Source organism: Ipomoea nil, unplaced genomic scaffold (assembly GCF_001879475.1).
Source record: "Ipomoea nil cultivar Tokyo-kokei standard unplaced genomic scaffold, Asagao_1.1 scaffold2426, whole genome shotgun sequence".
NCBI lineage: Eukaryota > Viridiplantae > Streptophyta > Magnoliopsida > Solanales > Convolvulaceae > Ipomoea > Ipomoea nil.
The window spans coordinates 68,542-78,986 of record NW_017618854.1 but is presented as its reverse complement, the minus strand read 5'-3'; positions in this window follow the sequence as shown (position 1 = coordinate 78,986).

The following is a 10,445-nucleotide window of genomic DNA, read 5'->3' as shown; positions in this document are numbered from 1 at the left end:
ATAAAAAAATAAAAATAAAATAAAAAAACAAACAAACAAAATGACATGATGCAAAGTTCCATTACCATAAATTTGCACACGCCATATCACAAAAATGCATACTCCATCGTAATAAAAAACAAAAACAAAACAAAAACAAAAACAAAAACAAAAACAAAAAAAAATCAAAAACAAAATTAAAAACGACATGATGCAAAATTTTAGAAATTTGCACACGCCCTACCACACAAATGCACACACCACCGTAACACATACAAATCTCATATTACTATTTCTTCTTGGCATGTTTCTTCTTCAAAATCTCAAAATGCAAAAAAAAAATATAATTAATTATTACCATTGATAGGATCCCTTTAATTAGATAAAGATTATATTTTAATTATAACAAAAATTAAACACCATAATAGAATTACTCTTACATCCTTCTCATTTAAATCTATCCTTAAATAATTGATATTTGACTTTGAATCCTATCCATCCATTGAAAATTTATTAATGGATGAGTGGGAATCTCATGTATTATAGGGGTTGCACAGGATCCGCAGCTTTTATATATTAATATCCATCCGTTGATCTAGTATTTTTTATGCGCGATGCGCAAAAAATAGGTGCCCAATATTAATACATTATATTAAAATTTTAAATTTATTTGGATTTTAGATATTTAAATTATTCTTAATAATAATAATGTAAATCATTTTTATAAATTTGATATTTATATTTATGTAATAATTAACATATAACTCAAATATTTAATGTGTATATATTATTATTAATGAAGAAGATAAGAAAATATATTGTGGATGCATGTGCATGGTAACAATAGTGGAAAAGATAACGGAAGTTATAACGGTAGGGGTATATTTGTACAAAATATTTTAATGTACAACTTTTATAGCATAATGTACAAAAAAACTTAATGGAAAAAACGAACACAAATCAGGGGTATAACTTTCATTCACACTTATTATACATATATATATATATATATATATATATATATATATATATATATATATATATATGGAACTGGTGCGGTAATTTGCTCCGGTGCGGACGTGTGGTTCAATTTGAGCCATTGATCAAATCTAGATCAACGGCTCAAATCAATGAAAAAAAAAAAAAAACGCAACCAATCAACTTAACCTTAAGCATGAAAATGGCGCACCTTCAGTACACAAATCACGCACCTTAAGTATACAAACCACGCACGTTAAGAACACAAATCACGCACCTAAAGTTTTAAAATGGCGCACCTTAAGTTTCAACAACTCACGCACCTTAAGCACAAAAACCACGCACCTTAAGCACAAAAATCACGCACCTTAAGTTTCAGCAACTACTCACATTAAGCACACAAACCACACACCTTAAGTTTCAACAACTACTCACATTAAATACACAAAACGCGCATGTTAAGCACAAAAATCATGTACCTTAAGCACACAAACCATGCACCTTAAGCACAAAAACCACGTACCTTAAATTTGACCTAGATACAAAAATTACCAAATTGCCACCCTATTTTTTTTTTTAAAAAAATTTTGTTAATCCTGGACGTTGATTTAAGCAAGATCAATGACTCAAATTTAACCGCACAACTGCCCGGGACACATCCAACTGCACGGGAACTGAATAATATATATATATATATATATATATATATATATATATATATATATATATATATATATATATATATATATATATATATAGAAAGAGAGAGAGAAAGAGAGAGAGGGAGAGAGAGGATCCCGTTCAAGTGAGATTGATAGGCATATTTTACACTCATATTTTAGATATATCTTTATAATAATTTTGCATTAGTTATTTAATATTATCTTATAATTAAGTCTTTTTATATATACTATATAATATATAATATATAGAATACATATTACGTACTATGCTAATATATATATATATATATATATATATATATATATATATATATATAATTTAAATAAATTAAGTAGTCCAAATAAAACTAGCATACATGGAAACCAATTGAAATTAACTGGCAAATTATGCCCTGGAAACGTGTTCACCGTGAATGGTGAACACAAGGCCAAACGACGTCGTTTTAGGCAAAAAAAAAAAAAATCGCGGATGTGGAGTTAACGGCGCGCGTTGATCAAATTATGAATTTTCTTTTATGAGATTATGAATTTTCATAAAATTCATAATCTCATAACAGAAAATTCATAATCGCATAACAGAAAATTCATAATCTCATAACAGAAAATTCATAATCTCATAACTGAAAATTCATAATCTTATAACAGAAAATTCATAATCTCATGGTTCCAAAGTGAATGTGTAGGCATGGTTCCAAAGTGAATGTGCAGGCATGAATTTTCATAATTTATGAATGTCCGTGATTTTGGACGGGAATGTGTAGGCATGGTTCCAAAGTGAATGTGCAGGCATGAATTCATAATTTATGAATGTCCGAAATCATTGTTCACCTCAAATTAAAGTGAAACCGCAAAAAATTCATAATCGCATAACAGAAAATTCATAATCGCATAACAGAAAATTCATAATCTCATAACAGAAAATTCATAATCTCATGGTTCCAAAGTGAATGTGTAGGCATGGTTCCAAAGTGAATGTGCAGGCATGGATTTTCATAATTTATGAATGTCCGTGATTTTGGACGGGAATGTGTAGGCATGGTTCCAAAGTGAATGTGCAGGCATGAATTCATAATTTATGAATGTCCGAAATCATTGTTCACCTCAAATTAAAGTAAAATCGCAAAAAATTCATAATCGCATAACAGAAAATTCATAATCGCATAACAGAAAATTCATAATCTCATAACAGAAAATTCATAATCTCATAACTGAAAATTCATAATCTTATAACAGAAAATTCATAATCTCATGGTTCCAAAGTGAATGTGTAGGCATGGTTCCAAAGTGAATGTGCAAGCATGGATTTTCATAATTTATGAATGTCCGTGATTTCGGACGGGAATGTGTAGGCATGGTTCCAAAGTGAATGTGCAGGCATGAATTCATAATTTATGAATGTCCGAAATCATTGTTCACCTCAAATTAAAGTGAAACCGCAAAAATGAAGAAGAAAAGTCACGCAATTAATTTAAAAAAAAAAAAAAAAAAAAAAAGATAACGGTGTACTAACACCGTTGGAACCGTGTTCACCATGAATGGTGAACACGGTTCCATGGCATAACGCTCCAAATTAACTCTTTCCTTTATTATGTAGGCAGCGTAGAATTATTCATCACCAAATTTTGCGCGAGTCTTGGGGAAGACAATTTCATGAGGCGCTAAAAAATTGGAAAATGGGTTGTGGAAAATGATTGGAAAAATATATAAAGGCACAAGTGTCAAATAGGCTCATTTAATACTGTGATGTGCTTAATTTTTATCACGAACTAAATTAAGTGTCAAATAGATCCATTTACAAACTAAATTTGTTCAATTAACTTTTTTTATAGGTTACCAACAGGTTACCTATTTATTAATTATTAAAAAATAAACAAATAAAATAAAATAAACTAATTAAAATAAATAAAAAATAAAAAAAATAATAGCCACCGGCTGTCCGGCGAGGACAGCCGGTGGCTGCCCATTCATATACAGCCGTGGCTGTCCGGCGAGGATAGCCACGACTATCCAACTGAGGTCCAGGCCGCCGCCGCCCTCGTTCCAGGCCGTTTGAGGTCTAAATCTGGACCTTAGTAGGACCGCCGTGGCTGTCCAGCTGTCCTCGCCGGACAGCCACGACTGTCTATGAATGGGCAGCCACCGGCTGTCCTCGCCAGACAGCTGGTGGCTATTATCTTCTTTTTAAAAAAAAAGGGAAAATGGCACTTTTTCCCCCTAAGTTATATACTTATAGTACTTTTTCCCCCTCAATTATTTATGTAAGCACATTAGCCCCCTCAATTATTTTAAAAGTGGTGGTTTTTCCCCCTAATATATTAAATTGACATTTCTACCCTTAAAGTAAACATTTTATTTATTTTACTTCTCCAACAAATTATTGCGTATATGTAGCGATTACCACGGTTCGGTTCAAACTGAACCAGACACTATAGCAATCGAATTAAAAGTTTTCAGTTATGATTCAGATCTAGAACCCAATATTTGGATTTCAATTTATTAAATTTAAGAATAATAAAAACTGGATCATGAACCGTGAACCGGCGATTCCGGATCCAGTTCGCGATTTTGAACCATCTTTATTTTAAAATTTTATTTTTTATTTTTAAATAATCTAAATTCAACAATAAATGTATTTTATTTTTTCAGTCCGAAACATGAACCGGCCATTCTGGTCCGCGATTTTAATAAACTCTAAATATCGCGTTTTGATTATAAATTGTAATTGAAATATTTTGGTTTGGTTGCTATAGTATCTGTTTGGTTTAAACCAAATTATAGTAATAATTTGTTGGAGAATAAAAGTAAATGAAATATTTACTTTAAATATTTATTTTAAGGGTAAATATGTCCATTTAACATTTCAGGGGAAAAAAAAACCACTTAAATAATTGAGGGGGAAAAAGTACTATAAGTATATAACTTAGGGGGAAAAAGTGTCATTTTCCCTTAAAAAATTATTTTATTTTATTTATTTATTTTTTAATAATTAATAAATAGGTAACCTGTAAAAAAAAAAAAAAGAAGCTAATTGAACAAATTTAGCTGGTAGATGGGCCTATTTGACACTTAATTTAGTTCGTGGTAGGAATTGCGCACTTCGCAGTAGTAGATGGGCCTATTTGACACTTGTGCCATATATAAATAGTAGAAGTTTTCTATTGTAAAATGTTCATTCTTCTCCTCTCGATTATTCTTTAAAGTTGTTATCAATGTCCATTCGTGACTAATTTTTTTAGCTTGGTTTAGTAAATTGAAGCCCTGGAGTTCATTATGCTGTGAGATTATTTATTTATTTTTATTATATATGTTTTTATGCATTTGAGTATTAAATATTCTTCTAAATTATTTGAATAGTTGTATCATTTAATTGCTAGGGAGGCCTACTAGTTATTTATTTGTTATAATTATTTGCTATATTAGATAATGTTGTGCTACAAATTATTCTAATATTCAGTAGCAACTGAGGTTAATTATTGACGGCTTAGTGATAATTGGTCTCGGGTAGAATATTTTCCTAAATTAAATGCAACCGCTTGTGCTTGTGTTATTTAGTTTGTCGGTTTTCCTAGTTCCTATTGCTGCTATTAAATTAAATGAAATAATTTCACGACAAATATTCAACTGCATATTAATTACATTATGAATCAATGATCAGTGTTAAATTCCGGTGGTGGATCTTTACTAACCAAGGTTTTCTTTTGTAAGTGCTTTCAATATATTGTTTTCATTACTTTATTCGTTTATTTACTTTGATTATCACGTTCATTCCAACCCCCCCCCCCCCCCCACCCTACCTTTAATTTTAGCACATACATTAAACTAGTTACTCCTCGTGGGATCGACCCTTACTCCCGCTACTACGTTTGTAAGGTTCTAATTTGGGAGCTTACGACAGCTATCCGGACTTTTTCGGTAATGCACGATAAGTTCTTCATGCATGCGCAATAACTACTACATGAATGCTTGGAAATTACTACATGCATTCATGTAGTAGTCACGGAGCTAGAGAAATTATCGTGCATTCATGTAGAACTTATTGTGCATTACTAAAGAAGTCTGCATGTTCTCACGTTAAGAGATGTTTTCACTTGAGAGTGCATTATAAAGAAGTCTACGTGTTCTCACTTGAGAGAGAGAGAGATAGAGATAGAGAGATAGAGATAGAGAGATAGAGATAGATAGAGAGAGATAGAGATGGAGAGAGATAGAGATGGATAGAGGTAGAGAGAGACTACATTTTAACATATTTTCTCTTTTTTTCTAATTTTTTTAACAAAAAAATTATTTTATCATCAATTTAAAAAAAAATTAGAAATTATGATAACATAATTTTTTTTTTTGTGCATCGTACAAATAAAATACTAGTTCTACTTTATCAATACATGTATATACCATAGTTTATGCATCTATTACTTATTAATTTTTTTTCCTTTTTGTGTTGCTGTATAGAGATCCACAATAAGCATGCCAATGGAATGATATTGATATGTGATGAATAAGATATGGCATGATTGTGTGAAGGTGGATATGTTTGTCAAACTGAATTTGTAATTTACTATTTTGTATTAGTTTATTAGATTAGACACTTAGGTTATCATTACTTTTACAATACTCTCTCACTTTTAAAAATGAGTCCACATTCACATCATCAATTTTGTAATTTATTCAGTATTTGTCTTTACATATGATAGATACCCCTGGTTGAGCACCCAACCAGGTACGACGTAGGCAGTCGGGTGGAGGCGCCTAGGACACTTAGCGATGTAGAGAATAAGACCCCTATCGGTCTGACGATCGCATGGCCCTCGGGTGACTCACTAGTCGGTTCGGTTGGGCCACCAGACTAGGCAGTTGGTGTGTCCCCGATTGAGTGCGTGCTTCGGATGCGGTTAAAAACAGATTCAGCGGAAATTCTTTTCTTACATGCCAAGTAACATCCTTTTTCACATTAAGAAGGTACCGTGATAGTTTTGGAAGTTTTTTTAACGTTTATTTTAGCTAATTTCATCTTTCTTGCCTTCTTCAAGGTCATATTCCTTGTATAAATACCCCCATGGGGTCTCATTATAAGGGGTTCTGAATTCAATACAAGAACCATTATTCCATCCATTTTCTCTCCCAACTCTTACTTAGCATTTTATGATAGTGTTGGCCCGCTGACTGGCTATCCCTAAGCCCTAAAACCAACATTGGCGTCGTTCGTGGGGATCAAAACAAAAGGTTTTGTTTCTAAACTTTGCTAAATGGCACGAACTAGACGCAGTAGACGCTCAAGGAATACTAGCTATGCCGCTGAAGCCCCTACGACCAACGGGCACATCGCCGTTGTTGTCAGTGTGGGAGAGCGGTCGGCTAGTAGTCGTGCCTCCGTGGAGACCTTCGAGAATAGCTTAGCGGCCATAATTCCGGCGAGAAGTCGGTCGCACGTACAGAAGTTATTGTTGCGCCGATTCATGAGACACCAAGGGAGGACTCCCCTCCGCCGGTCGCCCAAGTCGCCCCGACCCTCGCAGAAGTATTGGCTCATGCATTTGACACGTATGCATGAGAGGCCGGCTTGGTAGCAAATGCCGCTTAGCCTAGGCCCGTTCGATCGGTTCCTCTAGAGCGAATGGGCATTCTGACTCCCTAGCTTCTGAGCATTCAGTGCGATCAGAGGGATATTCTCTAGGCCATCTTCAGTTGGCACGGTCCGTACACTCATGATTAGGGCCCGCAGCTCCTGCCTAGTTAACCTTGGATCGACTGCGCGGTCGAGCTAGACACCGCTCACCCACCCGTCCAGCCGGGGAGTTAGGGAGCGATCCAACGTGGAAGCGTTGCGAGCAGTCATTTAGAGATGTATAGCCTCTCGACGTAGGTAGGAAGCCGTTGCTATGGACAGAGCGAAAAGTAGTAGAGAATTGCCAGCCAAGCAGGGGCAAGCGCCGCCCCTCGGGGCTGACTTAGCGGCAGAAATCAGAAACAGAAGATAGAGGGGAAAGACAAACCAACTGCTAAGACGTTACTAATCGCATCACTGTTTTAAGCGGAAGTCTTGGCTTACCAAGCTTGGACGGGTTTCAAGTTGCCCAAGAACCCGACTTACGATGGATACCGAGACCCGCACGATCACGCTATCAACTTCCAGGCTAAGATGCAAGTCGTCGGGGCAGAAGACCCAATGATATGCAGGGCGTTCTTTACCACTCTGGTTGGCCCAGCGCAGCGTAGGTTCTAGACTCTATCTTCGGGATCAATTACCAATTTTGAGGGGTTAGCAGATCGGTTTTTGACACATTTTGTCAGAAGTATAAAGCCCAAGAGATATATCATGGACTTGTCCAAAGTGAACCAAGACGAAGGAGAGAGCATGTGCAAGTACATAGCGCGCTAGCAGAAGGAAGCCCAAGCAGTCGAGGGTTTGGATGACAAGACTGCCTTAACCTTTGACGGTTGTGGTTTTTCTGGGGGTGTGATGGAAAGAAGAGTCGGAATAAAGATTCCCGAGTTGTCGTACTCAAGGAATGATAACATGGAAGCGTTGAGAAATGGTCACAGTGAGGTTGGTCATATTTCAAGATTCTTGGTCAAGAAAGTGTATGGTTTAGTTGAAGGTTTAACAAGAGAGGAATAGGAAAATGATGCTTAGAAAAGGGATTAAAACAATAATAAGGTAAAATAGATTAGGATTTTCGTGCCGATTGCAATGTGTGATTGGCTTATTCCGCAATACGGGAGGTTGTGGTGATTGAATGTTGGGTTACAAGTCAAGAGGAAAGGTGCTAGTGCGTAGCCATTCCGATCTATACGCCTCCCATAGGAGGATATGACACCCAGGTGCTCATATTCTCTACGGAGCAATTTCACAAACACCTTGCCTACATTCCTTCCCGAACCATGTCCTCTCGGATCTAGGACGGGGAATGTAGGAGGATCAAGAGGCCTACCTAGGTTTAGCAATCTCTTGCCTAAACCTAAGAATTCAACATCATCCAAAGAGTTGGGCCCCACTCCAAGGAAGCTACAAAGATCATCCTCCAGAACAAAACATACATAACCACAACAATCAATCTTCACAATATAGCAATTCAATACATGCCAATCCTCACATAAGCAATCTACACTACAATCTTAATCTCTAGAATTTTAACCACTCATAATCAAGCTCAACAATCTAAACATTTGCAAAATAGGCATCAACAAACTAAAGCAATGAAGTGGTATAGATCAAGAGTTTACCCAAAATTGCAAAGCTAGAATGTCAAACCAATGGAATAGAAGATGAAGATCTTGCAAGGGATTGCTTGAATCCTCTCTTCCTCTTACAAATTTGACAGTGTTCTAGGGCTAAATTCAAGTGAGAGAAAATTTGGAAACTAATCTAGATTTGAAAATTGTGGAACTCCCCTTGCAAAATGACCTAAAACGGCTTTAAATCTCCCAGCGGGCGTAAGAGGGAACTTATTCCCTTTCTTCGCGCTTCTCTACTCCGTCCTTTTTACGCCGCCCACACGCCGTGGCAGCGGCGTAATTGGGAACTTAAACCCCTTCCATGCGCGCTTCTTCTTGCTGGCTTGATTACGTCGTCCTCACGTCGTGAGGACGACGTAAATGGGTTTTAAAACCCTCTTCTTCTCTTCTTACGTGTGTGGCTCGTGGTGTTTTGCTCCGATACTTCTCCATCACGTCGTGACTTGGGCGTGACCGGGGTCTTGGTGCGTGTTTTTCTGATTTTTTTCATTTTTTATCCTCCTTTGCCACTTTTCTTGTCCAAAAATACCTAAAAACATAAAAAGTATAATTGGGAAGGTTTCTTCGTGCAACATCGCATTTTTAGGGTAAATCTCTATAAAGAACACGACTTTAAGGCTAAATCATGCTTAAAATGCCTTCGAAATGCTCTTAAAAATTAGCATCTTTTGACGCTTATCAACCTTCTTCATTGAATTCTTGTGAGTAGACAGTCATTACAGCAAGTTACGAGATAAGAATCCTAAGACCTATGGCCAGGCCATCTAGAGGGCCAACCAGCTCGCTGACACCGAGGAGGTAGCCAAGCAAAAAGGAAGCATGAAAGGTCATCTACGAGCAAACGACATCGATCAGGTAACTCTCGTGACAATCGACCAAAAGAGACAAGTGGTGCGCGCGTGAGAACCCGTCGAGTACAAGATTGACTAGCCCTCCCCCCCCCCCCCCCTACAGGTCGTTGGCACAACCCGTCCACAAAGTTCGCGACAAGTTGCCACCGCCACCTAGGCCGGGTGATAACCCGCAAGTCGTCGATCCAAACGCGAGTCCCTACTATAGATACCATCGCACGAGCACTCACACAACAAAGGGTGGAAGTCTTAAGGAAGAAATTGAGCCACTTATCCAACGTGGTCGGACGGTATCTCCCAACTAGTGACGCCGACCAGGGTTGCCTTGGTACAACAAAGTCGCGCCTCGACTGACTAGCAGGGCAGTTGACAAAGGCAAACAACCAGTCTGGGAGGAGGACCAGTAGAGAAAAACTGGAAACGTAAGCTAATTATCGACATGATAGTCGACGGACTAGAGGGTGGAGACACGGTAGGCGCTCGGAAATCATGGGCCAAACAACTATACGTGGGAGCGATTGCCTTATAGGAGTCGGATTGCAAGTGTTAGCAATATTATTATTATTTCTATTATTATTAGTTTGTTATTATTCTTATGTTGACTAGTCTTGTAATAGGCTTAGTCTTCCTAGTTGTTAGGGGTTACTTAGAGTTGTTACAGTATTTGAGTTGTAATCCTTATCGTTGTCACTGTTGAATGAAAACTGATTTATCTCATCTG